Below are 22,754 nucleotides of genomic sequence, written 5' to 3'. Positions count from 1 at the left end.
GTTTATTGATTAAAAACATTTTTTTTTTTAGTTTATTTATTTTTTGAGAGAGAGAGGGAGAGAAAGAATCCCAAGCAGGTGCCACACTGTCAGCACAGAGCCTGCCATGGGGCTGGAACTCACACACCGTGAGATCACGACCTGAGCCAAAATTAAGAGTCGGGCGCTTAACCCACTGAGCCACCCAGGCATCCCTACTTACTATTTTTAAAAATTAGGGTGAAGCACACGTAACATAAGATTTACCGTCTTAACCATTTTGAGGTGTACATTTCAACGGCATTACGTGCACTCACATTGTACAACCCTCACCACCATCCATTCACAGAACTCTTCATCTTGCAAAACTGAAACTCTATTAAATACTCATCTCTATAATTACTTTTATGTCCCTATGTATGGAAAGAGTTCACACCAATATGAGTTCACACCAATACGTCCAATTCCTATCCAACACCACAGGGTTTGTCCCGGGCTTCTCTTTTTCCATATTTGCAACTCTGTTCTCTGAGAGTGATGCTTTCTCCTCCGTGCGTGGGCTCTGACTGCCCACTCCAGGCCATGTCCTGCGTGGACACTCTTCCTACCCTGCTCAGGCTCTGAATCCTCATGTCAGGGTGCCCACACTCTGTGGCGAAGCCCGCTCTGCGTCACCACAGCTCCCCACCCCCTTCCACCATAGATGCCTACCTTGCTGTCTCACCTACATTTTAGGATTGAATTGTTCCAGAAGGGAAGAGGAAGAGCTATTAGTCCCATGATTTAAAAAAAATTTTTTTTAATGTTTGTTTATTTTTGAGAGAGAGAGAGAGAGAGGGAGACACAGAATCTGAAGCAGGCTCCAGGCTCTGAGCCGTCAGCACAGAGCCCAATGTGGGGTCTGACCCCACGAACCGCGAGATCGTGACCTGAGTCGAAGTCGGACGCTCAACTGACCGAGCCACCCAGGCGCCTGGTCCCATGATTTTTAAACTCAACTGCAGGGACCTCATTCAGTTCTCACTAGTTGTTCTACTTGTGGCCTTTTTCCATCCTGGGATCAATCCAGGATACCATGTTGTATTGCATTGTCTGGTCCGTTTCTCAGTCTATCCTTGTTTTTCTTTACCTTGATACTTTTGAAGAGTATACTCAGGTATTTTGTATAATGTTCCTCAATTTGAGCTCCTCTGATGCTTTCTCAGGATCAGGCTGGGGATATAGATTTGGGAGAAGAATACCACAGAGATGAAATGCCCTTTTTATTGTAGTGTATGAAGGGGTGCATGATACCAGCACGTGTTGGTTACATTTTAAAGATGGAGAAACTGAACTTCTGAAGCTGTCACCTGCCTAGACTCACACAGCCGGCAGATGGTCGAAGGAGGGCTAGAAGCTGGGCGAGTCTGAGCATTGTGATTTCCTGAGTTTGAGAGGAAGGACTGGCCAGTGAAGGAGATGGCAAGAGGCCGCTGGTGTTAAAGTGAAGGGTGGGAGGTGGGGAGACTTTACATCCATATTAGGTCCTCAGACCAGGGCTGATTCACCACCCGTGGCCTCTTCCCCAGGGCCCTGTCCAGTCTTGTCTTAAATTCCCTCTGTCTTGTGCAAATAGCAATGAGGGCTCCTCTTTAAATAGATCTGGCAAGACCATCTTTTGTCCATTAGATGGGATTGTCTGGTCTTTGTGCCTCTAGCACTAGGATGAAAATAGTCTGATAATTCAAAAAAGATGCATTTTTCATGAGGGTTCAAGTTATACAAGAATCCTATAACCAAACCAGCTAGCAGTCATGTGGTCATCTGCGTCCCCCCCCCCCTTTTCCCCACCCCCCTTTTCCGAGTTCCTGCCTGTTCTTTGGGCCTCTCCCAGTGGTTTGCTTACAGAAGAAGCCATCGAAGGGAATTGGCTTATGGATGTCGATGACACTGGCTTTCCTTTGCCTGCTCTTGAACTCTTTGCCTAGCAGTATATCGGCGAAATCACCGCATCAGAAACTCTGAAACATCCTGAAGTCTCAGAGTGGATGTTCCAGACGTCCTCTGGGCAGTGGTCAACCAGCATATGTGTTTTGTTTGGCCCTCACTTAATTTTAAAAAGTTTAAAATGAGTTCACAACATGGAAATATCAGGAGCTCATCATAAAAGCCTGGATTTTGGCTCCTCTCAAAAAAATCAGATGTGGCAATAGATGATCCACATTCCCACATGGAGGCAAATGACCCTGGCTGAGTAGCGGCTGCCCCTTTAGAGGCGGCACATGGGCTCCAGTGTCTTCCTGGTCATTCCCTCCGTTACCATCCCCAACCCCATTCATTTGTATCGTCTGCCTGGCCTTGCAAGGCATTTGAGTCCACAGTCCTGGGCTAGATTCTTGCGGTTCATTCATCCACTCAACACTCACTGAGCCCCAACCCAGGCCACGATCTATGCTGGGCTCCGAGATCAACAACAGCTTATACACTGGTGATTCTAGAACTGTATGGAAAGTCCCCGAGAAGACAAATCGTGCTGATCTGGGAGCACTGAAGTTTGGCCGGTAGCTCAGCCTGAAGGGAGCCAGGGGAGGCATCCTGCAAGGGGGGGGGGGGGCACATCCTTGAAAATTCCGTCGTCATCTAAATTCAAGTGAGCTTGAGGGAAAGCTGCTCCCTTGACTCTGGGCCCCCTGACCCCGGGCTGAGCCATCTGCCTGTCTGGACTTGTCCTGTAGTTTGCTTTTAATGGTTTCATCTCTCTGCTAATTTTTCCAGCCTCTCCACAGCAACCTCTCCTTTTCTGTGTTTATCTCGGGCCCCCGCCACAGCTGTGAGGAGTTCCAGAGAGGGACAAGTGCAAGATACTCAGCTGTGGTGTGAGATGACATCAGGGCTACGATGCCCTGTTGTGGGATCGGGGGAGGTTCCATGCTGTTGATTTTTATTTACGCATTGAGTTTATTTATGGATTAAGAGGTTTCATGAGGCAGGGAAGGGGCAGAAGACTTGGAGTCAGATTTGGCGGAAGTCCTGGCTTTGCCACTTACCTGCCGGGTGAGCGGGTATAGCTGATGACACTCTCCAAGTGTCTGTTTGCTCCCCCTTCAAATGGGGGCTATAGTTCTTACTCACCAGGTTGCTGTCAGTAGCCTGTGTAATGTACGTGAAGTTCTAAGACTGTGTTTGGAACATGGTACTTAGCAAACATACTCATCAATTTCTTTCTAAACGTTCTTTTTTTTTTTTTCGTGTATGGTTCTATGACATTTTATCGCATGGGCAGGCAGATTCGAGTGACTATTGCCACAATCTGGATACAGAACTGTTCCATCACTGCTAAGAAACTCCTCTGTGTTACCCTCTCCCTCTCCCTCTCTCTCTGCCCCTCCCCTGTTTGCGCTTTCTCTCTCTCTCAAAATAAATAAAATAAAATTTAAAAAAATCAAATGGTATGTAACCATTTTTAATAATCAGCATATTATTATCTCAAAAAAGGAGTTATTTAAATTTTTTTTAATGTTTATTCATTTTTGAGAGAGACAGAGTGCGAGCAGAGGAGGAGCAGAGAGAGAGAGAGAGAGAGAGAGAGACAGAATCTGAAGCAGGCTCCAGGCTCTGAGCTGTGAGTACAGAGCCCGATGCGGGTCTCAAACCCATAAACTGTGAGATCATGACCTGAGTTGAAGTCAGACATTTAACCAGCTGAGCCACCCAGGTGCCCCCCAGAAAAGGAGTTATTTTAAAAATGTGTACCTATACCAAGCAAAAAGGAGCAAAAACAGCTTTATGGGCAAGGTCTAATCTTTTTTCTTCCCTACCTCCCCACCCAGCTTTATAGAAGTATGATTAAAAAATAAAAATTGTAGGGGTGCCTGGGTGGCTCAGTCGGTTAAGCGTCCGACTTCAGCTCAGGCCACGATCTTGTGGTCCATCAGTTCGAGCCCCGCGTCGGGCTCTGGGCTGATGGCTCAGAGCCTGGAGCCTCTTCTGATTCTGTGTCTCCCTCTCTCTGCCCCTCCCCCGTTCATGCTCTGTCTCTCTCTGTCTCAAAAATAAATAAACATTTAAAAAAATTTAAAAATAAAAATGAAAAATAAAAATTGTATATATTAAGGCCTACAACGTGATGATTTGATACATGTATACATTGTGAGATGATTACCAAGATCAAATCAACATATCCATCACCTCCTTGTAATCTTTCGAAATTGGCTTTTCTCACTCAGCATAAAGCCCTGACATCCCCTCAGGTTGTTCCATGTAACAATAGCTCATTCCTTTTTATTGCTGAGTGATATTTCAGTGTATGGATATACCACAGTTAGTTTATCCATCCACCTGCTGAAGGACATTTGATTTGTTTCCAGGTTTTGACTTGTGACGGTTAATTTTATATGTCAACTTGACTGGGCCACAGGTTGCCCAGGTAGTTGGTAAAACGTTATCCTGGATTTTTCTGAGGATATTTTTGGATGAGTTTAAAGTTTATTTATTATTTTTAAGTAATCTCTACATCCAACACGGGCCTCGAACCCATGAACTGTGAGATCATGACCCGAGCTGAAGTTGGACGCTTACCCAACTGTGCTACCCAGGCTCCCCTCCTACTGTTCATCATTTTTAGGATTTTACTACATTGGTTAAGTCAGTGAACTTCGAAATGAGCAGACGTTTCGAGGGCTGCTCGCACGGGGGTTTTTGCCCACTTGTATTCTAATCATGGCTGTTACACGCATCCTTGTTTTAACTTTCATATTTATTAGCCAAATACAGGGGTCTGCGGGGTTAGAGATTTGAAATAACAAACGTGGCTGCCTCAGATTTTCTTGGCTGGCACTGGGTCTTGCCAGGCCTTTGAATCAGCTGGGTGCAGGGAAGGGTCACCAGGAAACCCAGGCTGCCGGACTCAACAGGAAGCGTGGGACGAAACTTACTCTGGGTCTGGCTCGTGGTCAGGCCGGCTGGGGCCTGAGGCTTCCAGGCCTCCTCAGTGTGCACCGTCAGGAAACAGCTGAGGCTCTTCAATAAAATAAAGACAAATTCATAAACAAGGAAGCTCTGAGCTCCTTCCTTTGAGAAATATCATCTTATAGCCTGAAAGAAAATCTGTTTGCAGAGCAGTTCTGACCATGTGTTCCTTGGGGTCTATATACCCATAAGTCAACGACAGGTGGCTCTGAGGCTTTTTTTTTTTCCTTTTTCTTCTGGAGAAGACTATCGTGGAATTGCTCACCGACGCTTAATACCATGACCTTCTCCAGTCCACCCTCCCTGCACGCCTCCCCCAGAGTTAACATGTACAGAAGTATTTATCTTGTCTGTGGTTATTACCTAACGCTATAATTTTAACACATTGCATTTTAGTGTTGGTGAATAGATTCGATCAGACACCACAACTGAATGAACGTTTCTAGTTTTATGTTATGTTGCCAAAGGCTAGCAATAACCTTTACTGTACAAGCAGGTGGACTGTGAACTCTATTTTATCAGGAATTTCCCAGGAGTCTGAGGGAAATTCCTAACTATTGAGGCACTTTCCATAGTTCCCGCGGCTGTAAGTGGGGTCGCTGGGCCGGGAAGCCAGAGGTCTGAGTGCTGGTTCAGGGCCTCGCCCCTCCTTCTAGCCCACCGCCATCCAGTACAAAAACCATGAGCCACGTGTGGCCACGGAGCCTGGAGCCCAAGCTGAGATATGCTGCTAGTGGAAAATACACATTGGCTTTTGATGACTTAGCATAAAAAAATAATGAACGGAGAATATCTCATTAATGATTATATAGATATATATTTAAATTTTTTAATGTTTATTTTTGAGGAAAGGAGAGCAAGTGTATGTGAGTAGGGGAGGAGCAGAGAGAGAGGGAGACACTGAATCTGAAGCAGACTCCGGGCTCTGAGCTGTCAGCACAGAGCCCTACGTGGGGCTCGAACTCATGGACTGCAAGATCATGACCTGAGCCGAAGCCGGACACTTAACCCACTGAGCCACCCAGGCGCCCCTATGATTTTTCATAGTTTTTACAAGCCCAGATGATATTTTGGATATGTTGGGTTAAAAAGTTTTTACACAAATGAATCCCCTCATTTTTTTTTTTTTTTAACGTGACTACCAGCAACGTGAATTGCACGTGCCTCACATTGTGTTACTCCTGGACAGTGTTGCTGTAGATCCCACCACAGGCATTTTTTTAATAGAGGAGAGTTTTAAACATATGATTTCATTTTCTCGTAAAAGCATACCCATTCCCAAGTGTCTGCCTTTTTTTTTTTTTTTTAACGTTTATTTATTTTTGAGACAGAGAGAGAGCATGAACGGGGGAGGGTCAGAGAGAGAGGGAAACACAGAATCTGAAGCAGACTCCAGGCTCCAAGCTGTCAGCACAGAGCCCGACATGGGGCTTGAACTCAAGGACCGTGAGATCATGACCTGAGCTGAAGTCGGCCGCTTAACCGACTGAGCCACCCAGGCGCCCCAAGTGTCTGCCTTCTAGATGGCATTCTTGTGGGTTTCTTCTTGCCATCTTTTTTTTTCTTTTTTTTTTACCTGTTTGTTCTGAGGGGCAGAGAGAAAGAGGGAGAGAGAGAATCTCAAGCAGTCTCCACACTCTGCAAAGAGCACGACTTGGGGCTCGATCCCGTGAACCGTGAGATCGTGACCTGAGCCAAAATCAAGAGTGGGACACTTAACTGACTGAGCCACCCAAGCACCCCTCCCTACCACCTTTATTTTTTTTGTAAATTTTTGAAAATGTTTATTTATCTTTGAGAGAGACAGAGAGAGAGAGAGAGAGAGAGAGAGAGAGAGAGAGAGAGAGCATGGGCAGGGTAGGGGCAGAGAGAGAGGGAGAGAGAGAATACCAAGCAGGCTCCGCATGTCAGTGTAGAACCTGACACAGGGCTCAAACTCATGACCCTTGAGATCATGACCTGAGCAGAAATCAAGAGTTGGCCACTTAACAGACTGAGCCACCTAGGCACCCCTCCCTACCATTTTTAAATGTCACCCTTCCCTGATAAATTCGGGGAAAGGGAGCTTGTCTCCTGATTGTTCCTGAGTGCTTTCCTTCTCCTCCTCCTCCTTTCCCTCCTCTTCCTCTTCCTCCTTCCCCTCCTCCTCCTCCTCTTTTCCTCCTCCTCCCCCTCCTCCTTCTCCTCCCCCCTCCCGCTACCTCCTCCTCTTCCTCCCCCTCCTCCTTCTCCTCCCCCCTCCCGCTACCGCCTCCTCTTCCTCCCCCTCCTCCTTCTCCTCTCCTTCTTCTTATTTTTAGAATTTTTTTAAAGATTTTACTTTTAAGTAATCTCTACACCCATTATGGGGCTTGAACTCATGACCCTATGATCAAGAGTCACATGCTCCACTGACAGAGCCAGCCAGATGCCCCTGGAATTTTTTTATTGTAGTTAATACACACCACATAATATTTACCATTTAAACTATTTTTAAATGTACAATTCATTGGCATTAATTGCGTTCACAATATTGTACAATCATCACCAGCATTTCCAAAACTTTTTCATCATCCCAGACAGAAACTCTGTACCTATTAAACACAACTCCTCATTCTTCTGCCCCAGCCCATGGTAATCTCTATCATATTTGTTGTTCCTATGAGTTCGCCTATTCTAGATACCTCATACAAGTAGAGTCATATTTGTCCTATGGTGTCTGGTTCATTCCACTTAGCAGAGTGGATTTCATGTGGACTTCTAGTGCTTTCTAGCTTTACTCGTGTTGTAGCGTGTATTAGAATTTCCTTCCTTTTTAAGGCTGAGTAGCATTCTATTGTATGTATGTACCACATTTTGTTTATCTACTCATTTTCTTTTTTCACCCACTCATCTTTTGATAGACATTTGGGTTGTTTCCACCTTTGGGCTAGTGTGAACAATGCTGCTGTGAACCTTGGTGTATCTGTTTGAGTCTCTATTTTTCAGTTCTTTGGAGTGTACACCTAGCAGTGGGATTGCTTGAGCGTATGGTGATTCCATGCTTAACTTTCTGAGGAACCGCCATACTGTTTTCTACAGCGACAGCACCATTTTAGATTCCCACTAGAAGTACCCAAGGATTTCAAAGAGTGGCTATCTTTTACAACATCTTTATTCTAAGTTCCAAATTGACGTATTCCCATCATAACAAATCCAAGCTGTAAGGAAGAATGGAAAGTTAGATGTTCTTTGGAGGGAACCGCATTGAGAGTGACCCATCCGGTTTTGTCTGTGCTTGTACATGGAAGGCTGTGTCTGACTTCTCCATTCCTGCTTCTGCATTCCCCAGTCCCCATACAGCATCACAGGGGGCCTCTTAATGCAAGGCAGAACATATGGTTTCCCTGCCCAGAACCCTCCATGGGCCTCCCATCTCACTTTGTATTTATGCCAACTTGGACATTGGCATCTGGGCATGGCTGGCACCTAGCATCTTCCCCAACTGCATCTTCTACCCACCTCTTCTTCACTCACTCGGGTGTAGCCACACTACCTCTTTGCGGTGGTTCAAACCTACCAAGCTTGCTCCCACCTCTGGGTGTTTGTGTTTGTTTGGTGTATGCAGAGGTCGTTATAGGTTCCCTCTGTCCTCATTTGGACCTGTGCCTCAGTGTCACCTTCATCAGAGAAGCCTATCACGGATGTTCTGTCTGCTATCCAGATACGTGATCCCTCAACCTGCTCTCTTCGTCAATACAGCATTTATCCCCATCTACCTTGTATGCTGTATGTTCATTTTTGGTCTCCCTTACTGGAATATAATGTCTAATAGAGCAGGGGCTTTTTCTATGTTGTTCTTCTTGTCTCCCTAGTGCCTAGAACAGTGCCTCGCAAGCAGTAGGTGTTCATTTGATAGGTGTGTGTGTTTGTTGGATGGATGAATAAATGAACAAATATGCACATGTATCAAGTACACCTATTTTGGGGTGCCTGGGTGGTTCAGTTGGTTAAGCATCTGACTTGGGCTCAGGTCATGATCTCACAGTTCTTGAGTTCAAGCCCCGCATTGGGCTCTGTGTTGACAGCTCAGAGCCTGGAGCCTACTTTGGATTCTGTGTCTCCGACTCTCTCTGCCCCTCCCCTGCTCACAATCTCTCTCTCTCTCCCTCTCTCTCTCTCAAAAATAAAATACACCTATTTCTATTTACAAATCTTTCAGTCATTTGAAATACAACCGTGTTCCTATCTGTTTGCAAAAGGAGTGGAAATGATTGCACATCAAAGGACTAGCACCGATGATTGTGACCCGACCGTGGCGGTTTCGTAAGCAAACCCAAGGCAGTTGTGCAGGTCTAAAATAGGGACTAACTTGCAAAAGCATCACAGTCACTCAGACTGCAGTTTGCTTCCTGCGGCCGAGCATGTGTTTTGCTTGGCTATAGGATAAAGCGGTAAACACTCTTGGTGCCACACTGCAGCCTGCAAAACCGGATTTCTGACACAGGCCTCCAGCTTTATTTCCTCACGGTCATTGTGGGAGGACAGGCATCTGAGCCACCTCCAAGTCACGCTCCCATAAACTGTCTTGAACCTCCTCCTGGGGGAGAGTGGGGGAGGGACAGAGCAGGTCACAACCTCCAGTGGAGGATCTTCAACGTGGGTGTGTGTGTGTGTGTGTGTGTGTGTGTGTGTGTGTTCACATTGCAATATAACTCATGTGCCACAGAATTGACCCCTTTTTAAAAAAAATTTTTTTTTCAATGTTTTTATTTATTTTTGGGACAGAGAGAGACAGAGCATGAACGGGGGAGGGGCAGAGAGAGAGGGAGACACAGAATCGGAAACAGGCTCCAGGCTCCGAGCCATCAGCCCAGAGCCTGACACGGGGCTCGAACTCACGGACCGCGAGATCGTGACCTGGCTGAAGTCGGACGCTTAACCGACTGCGCCACCCAGGCACCCGAATTGACCCCTTTAAAGTGGATGATTCAGTCTTTTTAGTATATTCAGAGTTTTTAAAATTTTTTTATTTTTTTTATTTAAAAAAATTTTTATGTTTATTTATTTTTGATAGAGAGAGAGAGACAGAGCATGAGTGGGGGAGGGGCAGAGAGAGAGGGAGACACAGAATCTGAAACTGAATCTGAAATCTGAGCTGTCAGCACAGAGCCTGACGCGGGGCTCGAACTCACAGACCATGAGATCATGACCTGAGCTGAAGTGGGACGCTCAACCAACTGAGCCACCCAGGTGCCCCTATTCAGAGTTTTGCAACCATCACCACTATGCGATCCCAAGACACTTTCATCACCCCCCCCAAAAGAAACACTGTATCCACCAGCGGTCACTCCCCATTTCCCTTTCTCCCCTCCCCCGCCAGCCATAGACAGCCACCCATCTGCTTTCTGTGTCTGTGGATTTGCCTTTTCTGTTTGCTTCACACAAATGGGATCATACAGAATGTGGACTTTTGTGTCTGGCTTCTTTCACTTAGCACGATGCATTCTAGGTTCATCCAGGCTGTAGCAGGTATCAGTACTTGATGCGTTTTTATTGCCAAATGATACTATATGAATGTACCCTATTTTGTTTGTCCATTCATCACTTGATGGACACTTGGGCTATTTCTGCTTTTTTGACTATTACGAATAATGCTGTTATGAATGTCTGGGTACAAGTTTTTAGGTATATAGGTATATAGGTAGAAGCAGAAGGTATATAGGTAGAAGCAGAAATTCTGGGTCATAGGGCAACTCTAGGTTTAAGATTTTGAGGAACTGTCCGATGTTTTCCAAAGTGGCGGCTCTATTTCACATTCCCTCTCGGGTTCCAATGTTTCCACATCTTCACCCGTATTTCTGATTATCCATCCTTTAGATTATCACCATTGAGTGGGTGGGAAGTGATATCTCATTGTGGTTTTGATTTGCCTTATCCCGAATGACTAGTGATGTTGAATATATTTTCATGTGTTTATTTGCCACTGGTGTATCTTCTTTGGAGAAATGTCTATTCAGATCCGTTGCCCACTTTCTAATTGGATTATTTGTCATTTTATAGTTGAGTTGTACGAGTTCTTTAGATACTGTGGATACTAGGCCCGTATTAGATATATGACTTGTAAATATTTTCTTCCATTGTGTGGGCCGTTGTTTTACTCTCTTATAAATGTCCTTTGTAGCACGAAAGTTTTAAATGGTGATGAAGTTCAAGTTATCCATTTTCTTCATTGCTTGTGGTTTTGGTGCCAAATTGTTGTCTATCCAAAGTCACAAAGATGTGGAGTGCCTGGGTGGCTCGCTTGGTTAAGTGACTGACTTTGGCTCAGGTCATGATTTCACAGTTCATGAGATCGAGCCCCGCGTCGGGCTCTGTGCTGACAGCCTGGAGCCTGCATCAGATTCTGTGTTTCCCTCCCCCACTCACGCTCTTTCTCTCAATAATAAATGAACACTAAAAAACAATTTAAAAAGAACCAAAGTCACAAAGATTTATATCTTTGTTTTCTCCTATGAGTTTTATAGTTTCAACTCTTACATTTAGGTCTTTGATCCATTTTGACTTAATTTTTGTATATGAAAGAAGGTAGGCACTCCACTTTCATTCTTTTGCATGTGGATATCCAGTTTTCCCAACAATATTTATTGAAAAGATGAATCTTTCCCCAATCATTCCATTGTCTTGGCATCCCTGTCAAAAAAAAATCAGTTGACCACAGGGGTGCCTGGGTGGCTCAGTTGGTTAAGCGGCCAACTTCAGCTCAGGTCATGATCCTGCGGTCCGTGAGTTCGAGCCCCGTGTCGGGCTCTGTGCTGACAGCTCAGAGCCTGGAGCCTGTTTCAGATTCTGTGTCTCCCTCTCTCTGACCCTCCCCTGTTCATGCTCTGTCTCCCCCTGTCTCAAAAATAAATAAAACGTTAAAAAAAAAATTAAAAAAAAATCAGTTGACCACAAACATCCAGGGTTTATTTCTGGACTCCCAATTCTGTTCCATTGATCTATAGGTCCATTTTTATGTTTGGAAATTGGGAAATGTGAATCCTCCAATTTTTTCCTTTAAAAAAAGCAAAAAAAAAAAGATTGTTTCAGCTATTCTGAGTCCCTTCCCTTTTTATATGAATCTTAAGACCAGCTTGTCAATTACTACAAAAGAGGGTTCCATTTTATTAGTTGTAAAATATTTCAAGCAAAAGTTCAGAGTTTAATATAACGTCCTCTGCACCCGTCATCTATTTGAGCAACTTTTAATATTTTGCCATATATGCTTCTGAGTTTTTGCTTATTTTTAAAGAAATGAGGCATTACAGATAGAGCTCACCGTCACTACTCCTGCTGGGTAAGCTTCACCAATCTTGTTCCCTCCTCTAGAGGTAACTACTCTCCTGAATACCTAGGATGTCTTCATAATTTTACAACATATGTGGCATCCACACATAACATCTAGAGTTGTCGTTTGGGTTATTTATTAACTCTATTATTTTAAATATTTTTGTAAGTTCATTTATTTATTTTGAGAGACAGAGAGAAAGTGTGTGAGTTGGAGAGGGGCAGAGAGAGACTGCACACTGTCAGTGCAGAGTCCGACGCGGGGCTCGAACTCACGAACCGTGAGGTTATGACTCAAGCTGAAGTCGACTGAGCCACCCAAGCGCCCCTTAACTCTGTTTAAATTACAACATGTATATATTATGTTTCAACATGCTTTCAAAGTTATGTTTTTGAATTTTTTCCCCTGGTGATATATGTAGCTCTAATTCTTTTCTTTTTTTTTTTTTAAGCACAATTCTGCTGCAATTTATTTATCCAGTCTTGTATTGATGGATATTTAGGTTGCCGGCAGCTTTTTGCTATTACAGGCAGAGTGGCAGTGGGCATTCTTGTTGATCCCTCTTTGGGCACGTGTGTGACAGCTTGCTCGAGGTGTGTAGCCGGAAGTAGAACCGGGGGACTGAAGGATTTGGTCCCCGTTGATTTTACTACCTCTGTTCTTCAAAGTGGTTGTACCGATTTGCACCCTTGCCAGCAGTGCATGTGAGTTCCCATTTCTGCACGTCTTTGCCAACGCCTGACATCGCCGGTCTTTTAAATTCTTGCCAACCTCAAGGATGTAAAGTGGTCTCTCAGGGTTGTTTCAATCTGCATTTCCCTGTTAATGAGTTCGGGGACTCTTTCCACATGCTTTTGACCATTCTCTGGGTTTCCTGTTAAAATCCTTTGCCCATTTTCCACTTGGGTTGTTTGTCATTTCTTTTTGTGTTTATGGGAGTTCTTTCTATCTTCTGAAAATGAGTCCTAAAGCCTGTGGCTTTATTTTCTCTGTGATTACGGTTTTTTAATTTTCTTTCTTTTGGTACAGATTTTTTAAAAAAATGTATAGTTTATCCTATTTGTGTCTTGTTTGAGAAATCTTCTACCCAATGCTATAAAAATAATCCTCTCTGTTTTCTTTGTAAAAGTTTTAAAGTTTTGCTTCCACATTTAGGCCTCCAATCCATCTAGACTTCCTTTTTGTGTATACTATGAAGTAAGGATCTATTTTCTCCTTAACTAATTCTGCCAGCACGACTTTTGAATAGTCCAGCCATCTTCTTTTCACTGATTAGTAATGTCCCCTCTGCTGTAGATTGTTTTCACATGGCACGGGCAGTTTTGGCCTCTCTATTCTGTTCGATTGATCTCTGTTTCTCCCTACAGAAATACCACACTGTCTTAATTATAACAGTCTGAAAGCATTTGGAAGGGCAAATGCTACCATACTGCCCTTCCTTAGATATTTCTTAGACCTTGTTCTTTTTTTTTTTTATCAAATTCTATAAGAAAACCTATTGGGATTTTTAGTGAAGTTGCATTATAGATGATAAGTTAGGCATTATCGATTATAAATTAATTTGGGGGAACATGGCATCTTTACAATATTGAGTCTTCCTAGGTCGGAACAGGATGTATTTCTCCATTTCTGGATATAGGTCTTCTTCTGTCCTTTAATAACGGTTGGAGATTTTCTCTATAGAAGTTTTGAACGTATTTCGTTAGGTTTATTCTTAAGCGTCTTAGAGCTGGTGTTGTGCTGTATATATTTAAGGTGTAGAGCATAATGACTTGACTTATGCATTGTGAACGATTACCACAAGTTTACTAACATCCACCATTTCATAAAGATACAAGAAAAAAAAAGGCAAAAACATTGTTTTTCTGGTGATGAGCACTCTTTGGATCTCATCCAAAATGAGGTCTTTTTAAAAAATTATCCTTGTTATTTTTAAAATTCATATCCAAATTAGTTAACATATAGTGTAATAATGATTTCAGGAATTCAGGAATAGAATCTAGTAATTCATCACTTAAAACATATAACACCCAGTGCTCATCCCAACAAGTGTCCTCCTTAATGCCTCTTGCCCATTTGGCCCATCCCCCCACCCACAACCCCTCCAGCAACTCTCAGTTTGTTCTCTGTATTTGAGAGTCTCTTATGTTTTGTCTCCCTCCCTGTTTTTATATTATTTTTGCTTCCCTTCCTTTATGTTCATCTGTTTTGTATCTTAAATTCCACATAATGAGTGAAGTCATATGATATTTGTCCCTCTCTGACTTATTGCGTTTGGCATAATACACTCTAGTTCCAACCACGTTGTTGCAAATGGCAAGATTTCATTCTTTTTAACCACTGAGTTATATTCCACATATAAATTATATATATATTTATTTCTTCTTTATCCATTCATCATTCGATGGACATTTGGGCTCTTTCCATACTTTGGCTATTGTCAATAGCACTGCTATAAACATTGGGGTGTATGTTCCCCCTCGAAACAGCAGTCTTTTATCCTCTGGATACATACCTAGTAGTGTGATTGCTGGGTTGTAGGGTAGTTCTATGAGACCTTTTTTTAAAAAAATGTTTACTTTTATTTAGTTTGAGGAGGGAGGAGGAACATTGAGAGAGGGAGAGAGAGAATCCCAAGCAGACTCCATGCTGTCAGTGCAGAGCCTGACATGGGGCTCGATCTCACAAACCATGAGATGGTGACCTGAGCCGAAATCAAGATTCACACGCTGAAAACAGACTGAGCCACCCAGGTGTCCCTCACCTGGTAGCTTTTCAAAGACCTAAATTGTATCCAGTAGGCACTCTAACATTGCAGGTGTGGTCTCCCAGCTGACCCTGTTACTGAGCCTTCAGCAGGCCATTCCAGCCTCTCCAAAACAGCTGCTTCTGGATGTTGGGACATATGTTAAGACCAGGGGGCGCCTGGGTGGCTCAGTCGGTTAAGCATCTGACTTCAGCTCAGGTCATGATCTTGTGGTTCATGAGTTCGAGCCCCGCTTCGGGTGAACGTGAATCTCACCTTGGGTGAGCCTTGCTTCTCTTGCTCGCTCAATCTCTCTCTGCCTCTAGCTCACTTGCGCCCTCTCTCTAAAATAATAATAATAATAATAATAATAATAATAATAATAATAAATAAACTTGAAAAAAAAAGACCAGTGAATTGTGTGGATCTGAGCCCCCCCGTTATGCTTCTTTTGCTTTAAAAGGGTTCCTTGGTTGGAGACGCCATTGTGTGAAATGGATAGTGATGGATAAGCTATTTTATAAATCCACAAATGATGGGACTGGCAGAAGCACTACTAACAGGGAAGGTAATCAGAACCTGGAATATGCAGGTTTCTGTGAGGACACAGCACAGCCCTGTCCATGAGTCCTGTGTAATTAACATGTTACCAGGGAGCTGGCTGGTCCCTCCCTCCTGGGGATGATGCCCTATTAGAAGGTCAATGTTGACCTCTGTTTGCAGACGGGGCCCTGAGCTGTGACAGTAGCTAATTCAGCGCGGGTAAGGGGAAGTCTATGCTGTTGAGTCCATGCATGGACTCCAGCCCAGCTGCCATGGCCACTTTGGCCACGGGCTATTGAAGGAGTACTGGGATGCCCAGGGAAAGAGCCCAAATGACATCCACCAGATAAGTCATCTTGTCTACCTCCTTTGGGGGCATATATGTGGTCATTATTGAGCACACATGTGGGACACGAATACCTTCACACTGTAGGTCCATTTCCACGGGTCCACCCACATCTCCCTCCCCTCCAGAATCTCCTTGTCACCAGCTTTCCAGGCTTGTTCTTTCCAAGCCCCTGACCAGTCAGCCAATCCATTAGCTGCTGCCAATGAATCAGTGTGGATTCAGACCACAGGCCATCTTCCATTCCACACAAAGTGGACAATCACATGTTTGATCTGAAGTTCTGCCCACTGGGAAGATTTTCCTTCACCACTGTCTTCGGGGCCACGCTCGAGTGGGAGGCAACGCAGGAGTCATCTGTTTCCTGCTGATGTCAGCACGTTGTACTGACTCAGCCAGAAACCAGGCCCTCCTCTGTTAACATAAGGAAATTGCCATAAATCTGTAGGCATGGGTAGAGGGAGAGACGACAGAGCCGGAGGAACTCTTTGTTACCTGCTTGTACAGTTGACTTGTGCCTTCTGGATCTTCTCAGGCGTGGATCCAGATGTACCCACTGCATTTTATCACAGAATGCTGGAACACTGTTGTGCATGTCACTTGGTTCACAGTGACATGGGCCCAGTCATGTCAGGTGTTCACACTGTACTTGGGCCCAGGAACAAACCAGAACCTGCTTTTCAAAGGGAGAATAATTATTGGTAGAAGAGGGCATGACTTTCTGCAATTTATCGTGCTTCTGTATAGCTCATTCATGTAATAGACCGGCCTGATGCTCTGCAGGTTATCAACATGATTAAAGCCTCCTAGATGAGATTAAGATGGGAGAAAGGCGTTGATGGAGCCTTAAGGCAAAACAGTAAAGATCATCTATATTGACCCCTGCTTCTGAGGTTTTTTATTAATGGGTGTGGGGAAAGAGTTTCTTCTGCAAGCAAGCAAACAAACAAAAAACCAAACAGAAACAGACTCATAGAGAACAGAGTGGTGGTTGGCAGAGAACAGGGGACGTGGGGGAGTGGTGAAATAGGTGAAGGGGATTAAGAAGTATAGGAACACCTGGGTGGCGCAGTCGGTTGAGCGTCCGACTTCAGCCAGGTCACGATCTCGCGGTCCGTGAGTTCGAGCCCCGCATCGGGCTCTGTGCTGACAGCTCGGAGCCTGGAGCCTGCTTCGGATTCTGTGTCTCCCTCTCTCTCTGCCCCTCCCTTGCTTGCACTCGGTCTCTCTCTATCTCTCTCAAAAATAAATAAACATTAAAGAAAAAAAATTAAAAAGAAAAAGAAGTATAAACTTCCAGCTACGAAATACATACATCACAGAGATAAAAAGTACAGCGTGGGGAATATAGCCAATAATGTCACGATGTTGTCTGGTGGCAGATGGTGACCATGATGTGGTGGCAAGCATCAAACACTGTGCAGAACTGTTAAATCACTGTGTTGTACATCCAAAATTAACATGATATTACATGGCAACTATACTATGGGTTTTCGAAAACGTGTTTTTCTGGTGAGTTGCTGTATATTATAGTGTTGTCGCTATGCCAGTCACAACTGGCACCTGCTTAAGGCATCTTCTGACATTCTCCGTAACCACACGGGGCTTGTGCCATTCAAACAGGCATGCCGCGTGGGCGTGGGGTGGGAAGGGTTGCCCTGCATCTTTCAGGTCCTTGATGGTGGCACTAATGACTGTGTTTTCTTTAGGGGTTGAGAGCTGGTTTTGGTCTGGTATCTTGGGCATTGGGAATGGGGGAAGTTCCACAGTTTCTCCTTATCCTAATAGCCTCACGGCACGGGTCCGAGCACCAATGTGGGGATGCTGCCCTTTACTAAGCAGAATAGTGTATGGCTGTTGTAACAAATAGCGACCGGTTGTGTCGTTTCAAACAACACGTTTGTTATCTTATGGTTTTAGAGGTCCAAAGTGTGCGATGGGTCTCACTGCGCTAAAATCAAGGTGTTAACAGGACTACATTTCTTTCTGGAGGCTCTAGGAGAAATCCATTCCTTGTCTTTTCTAGCTTTTGGAGGCCGTGCGCCTTCTTTGGCTTGCGGCCTCTTCATCTTTAAAGTCAGAAATGGTTGGGCAAGTCTTTCTCATGTCCTGTCACTCTGACATTGACTCTTCTGCCTCTCTCTTCCATGTTTGAGGACCCTTGAGATTACATTGGGACCACATTATCCAAGATAATCTCCCTATTTATTTATTTACTTATTTATTTAGAGAGAGAGAGAGAAAGAGAGAAAGGAAACAAGTAAGCAGGAGCAGGGGAGGGGCAGAGAGAGGGAGAGAGAGAGAATCCCAAGCAGGCTCCACACGGTTTGCCAAGCCCAATGTGGGGCTTAAACTCACAAACCACAAGATCATGACCTGAGCCGAAACCAAGAGACCGTGGCTTAACCCACTGAGCCACCTAGGCGCCCTAAGATAATCTATTTTAAGGTAACCTGATCAGTGAGCTTAATTCCATCTGCTACCTTAATTCTCCTTTTCCATGAACTGTAACATATTCCCAGGTTGTGGGGATTAGACTGTAGACATCTTTTTTCTCTCTAAGTTTATTTATTTATTTTGAGAGAGAGAGCACGTAAGCAGGGGCAGGGGAGGGAGAGAGAGAGAGAGAGAGAGAGAGAGAGAGAGAGAGAGAGAGAGAATGAATCCCAAGCACGCTCTGTGCTGTCAGCATGGAACCCGACACGGGACTCAATACCACGAACCGTGAGATCATGACCTGAGCTGAAATCAAGAGTTGGATGCTCAACCGACTGAGCCCCCCAGGCATCCCTAGACCATAGATATCTTTGTGGGGACTTTTATTCCACCTACCACACTAAGTGTATGTCTTCCTTGTATACATTCAAGGACTAGGGAAATCACCACCAGACATTAGACTTGGGCCAAGATTCCATTTGCGTCTGGTCTCTATAAACTGTTCTTCTGACCTGTAGACTACCGTGGTATTTTTGGTCTCCAGAGACATTAACATAGAACCAACATCTAAAATCCCCTAGAAAGTCTGGGTGTTTCCTTTTCCTCCACCCACCGCCACTCTGGTAAATGGCCCTGGGACCTGCTAGGGAGGTTTTGGGGAAAGATTCACAGTATATACATGTGACTGCATTGCAGACCTTTCCTCAAAAGATCTCAGCCTTGGGGCAACTGGGTGGCTCAGTGGGTTGAGCGTTTGACTTCAGCTCAGGTCAGGATCTCGTGGTTGGTGAGTTCGAGCCCCACATTGGGGTTGCTGACAGCCCGTCAGTGCAGAGCCTGGTTTAGATCTTCTGTCCCCCTCTCTCTGCCCCTCTCCCACTTGCGCTTTCTCAAAAATAAATAAACATTAAAAAAAAAAAAAGCCTTTCCCTCAGTCAATGGGACTTGGGTCTGTGAACTGGTAGGTCTGGGGACTGCATAGGAGGCCATGAATCCCTAACATCGGCCGTGCAAATTAGAGTTCTGCCTCCCAGACCTGGAATTTTTCCTCCTTATGTGTCAAGAAGCATCTTACTAGGTTGTTCATCTACCTGATCCCCAGGAACCCTGTGATCAGTTGGCCATCACTAGTCAGTACAGTCTGATTACCATTCCTCTCTGCTGTTTATGAAGAAATTATGCCACATGGTCTCTGACAAATACCCATCTGACCACTACCCTTCTGGAATTTGGCTATTCTCATTGAGATCAAGGACTCTAACTTCTTTGTAGCATCCCCGACCTCAACTCCAGCCCACAGTGATGGTCACTACAGAGCTCCTGAAAGATAATGGCGTCCCCGTCACAATGCATTTGTTAACACCCTGCTAAAGAGAATGTCGTCCGGGCCTTGGGGTGAAGGAAGGGAGACATGGCTGGCAGTGGCTGAGAGGTCACACATAATCCATTCACTGAGCATTCCTATTTCTTTGGGCTTTCAGACTCCTTCCTCTACACTCAACATGCCAGGGATTTTTTGGCATCTCAGCCTCATTAACTTTAGGTCGCTATTAAATCTAGTCTGAATTAACCATTGTAGGAGATTATTCTTGCCAAACTCCAAAGCCCAAACCCGGCTGTGTATATTCACGTCAGCGAATTCAGCCCAATGAAGCACTGTACTTACGCTCCTTGGGCTGTAATGCTTAGCATCCATTCCATACATGCCCCCAAGACTCTTGATTTGAATTGGCAAGGTCCTGTATCTCTTTCTGTATATAGGCCATCTCCTTCTGGCACAGGGTTGGTATTTCCCCATCTGGGTTGGGTTGGGATCTGACTCTCCTTTCGAGCCTGGGAGATTGAAGAGGATATTAGCCATCTCCTTTGTGAAGCAGCTGTCCTGGGTACAGTCACTGAGGCTCGTAGGCAGGGCAAAGTTGGTTCCCCCAGACAGGGAAGGGACCAACTGAGCTGACAAGGGAGGTTCAGGGGATTTGAGAGTTCAAGGTTCTCTGCTACATGTACAGTGAGGCCCTGGGCTCAGTCTTCGGCCACATCTACTCTGCAAGGACAGGAGATGAGGGTTTCCTCAAAGCTGCCACCAAGCCTTTCTCACTTGGCCGCCGCATTCTCCGTTTGACATCCACAGCTTTCAAGTTTTCCTTTTCCCTGCGTGTCCTCTCCAGTGCTGCCAGAAGCCAAGCGACCACAATCTTTGAAACAATCAGAACTGCTGTAGTAACTTAGGGCCCAAGTCACCCCAGGTCCTGGTGCCTTATCCCCCACATGCCCTTCATCCCATGCCACCACTGATAAGTTGAGCGGTTATGATGCCACTGATTCCACTTGACCCATCCCATGCCCACCACTGCCTTCAAGGAGGTCCTGGCTGCTCTCCTTAAGTATGTGAGCAATCTGATCTGGGGATTCCATCTCGAGGGGCTGCCCTGGGTCCTGGGCCACCCCTGGTACCATTTGCCAGCAGGGACACAGGTGGCACCCTCCAACTGGGTCATTTGAGGAGATTTAATGAGAGGCAGGTGAGGAAAACAGCGAGGAATAGCATAGAACCCCAAAGCTGGTAATGGTGGAATGCTTTGCCATGCGTGGGCCTGAAAGGGAAAGCATGGGCGTGGTTACCGAAATCGGGGGATGGAGAGGTCCCAGAGGAGCTGTGACCTTCAGGCAAGGATTGCCCAGTGGCAAGACCTGGAGGAATCGACAGTTCGCTCCTCCCTTCCTCCTGTCTTCTCTTGGCGCCCTCACTGGCTGAGCCTCTCAGAAGCCAGGGCGAGGGGCAGCTGGGAGGTTCAGTGGGTTGAGTGTCCAACTTTGACTCAGGTCATGATCCCACGGCTCGTGAGTTCGAGCCTTACCTTGGGCTTGCTGCTGTCAGCGCAGTGCCTGTTTTGGATCTTCTGTCTCCCTTTCTCTCTGCCTCTCCCCGACTTGTGCTCTCTCTCTCTCTCTCAAAAAAAAACAACAAAAAAAAAACAACAAAAAAACCCAAAAAAAACCAAAAAAAACCAAAACGAAGCCGGGGCCAGAAGGCCCAGTGATGTGGTCCTTAGAGGACAACCTTCAGGGACATAGAGCAGGATGGGGAAAGGTTGAAGAGTGGCTTTGAAGGGGCAGATGTCCCGCAAGGCTATAATTATAATTTTGATGTTTAACAATACTTGAATTCCAGAGATGAGTCTTACTTGGTCATCTCAATTTCATTTTTTTAAACGTTTATTTATTTTTGAGAGAGAGAGAGAGAGCACATGCGCACGCGTGAGAGTGGGGCAGGGGCAGGGAGAGACACACGCACAGAGTCCGAAGCAGGCTCTAGGCTCTGAGTTGTCAGCACAGAGCCTGAACTCAGGATTCGAACCCACAAACTGCGAAATCATGACCTGAGCTGAAGTCAGACGCTTAGCCAGCTGAGACACCCAGGCGCCCCTTGAATTTTGTTTTTGTTCCCTGATGAGTTCATTTGGCAAGTATACTGTTAAGATGTTTAAATCTGTTGTTATTTTCCTAGCCAACTAAAGGAAGGGTTTCCCCAATTGCAATTAGTTTTGGAAGACATATCCTGTGCTGATGATCCTTTGAGAGGTGATGGAGTTTGCCCCAATGTTCTTGTCCTTGGTATCCCTTTACCCCCCCCCCCCCATACAGTTCCATGAGAATGTTTTCCTACTTTTTTCCAGACCCCTATGCCGCTCAGTCACAGCCTTGTAAGTCAGTGGAACCTAACTTTTGCACATGACAGTACACATAGAGAGTCATACTTTTGATGTTTTAAAAAATATAAATCTTTATTCTTTTAAGTTTATTTTGAGACGGAGAGAGAAAGAGCGAGTGGGAGGGGCGAGAGAGAATCCCAAACAGGCTGTGCACTGTCAGTGCAGAGCCCGATGCAGGGCTCGAACTCACAAACTGTGAGATCCTGACCCGAGCTGAAGTTGGGTGCTTAACCGACGGAGCCACCCAGGCGCCCCCCCCCCCACTCACTTTTGATTCTTCTAAAAGTAATCTCCATGCCACACATGGGGCTCAAACTCACAACCTCAGAGTCAAGAATTGCATGTTCCATTGACAGAGCTGGCCGGGCACCCCTGGAAAGTCATACTTTTGCATAGAATGCTGGGGTAATGAAACAGGCTGCTTGAGGCAGAAGGCTCCCATCACACCAGGCCTCCCCGGCTGCCCAAGGATGTTTTAGACTCACCTGTCATCCATTTGCCCTTAGTTGTGGCTTTTACAACTACAGTCTAGTCTATAAAATTTGAGGAGAAATGATGTGTTCAACTCCCAGGCAGTGCCCTTGCAGGAAAAGTGTGCCTCCCCCTCCTCTTTATTCCCTTTCTGCTGCTTGGAATATGAACACAGGGGGCTGGAGCCCCTTGCACCATACCCTTGGGAAGGGGCAGCAACAAGAGAGAAGGAGCCAGAATCCCTGACAACTGAGGACAGCTAACAGACGGAAACATCGTTTGTTC

Source organism: Acinonyx jubatus, chromosome E1 (assembly GCF_027475565.1).
Source record: "Acinonyx jubatus isolate Ajub_Pintada_27869175 chromosome E1, VMU_Ajub_asm_v1.0, whole genome shotgun sequence".
NCBI lineage: Eukaryota > Metazoa > Chordata > Mammalia > Carnivora > Felidae > Acinonyx > Acinonyx jubatus.
The sequence above is the reverse complement of the archived record's forward strand: the minus strand, read 5'-3'. Positions refer to the sequence as shown.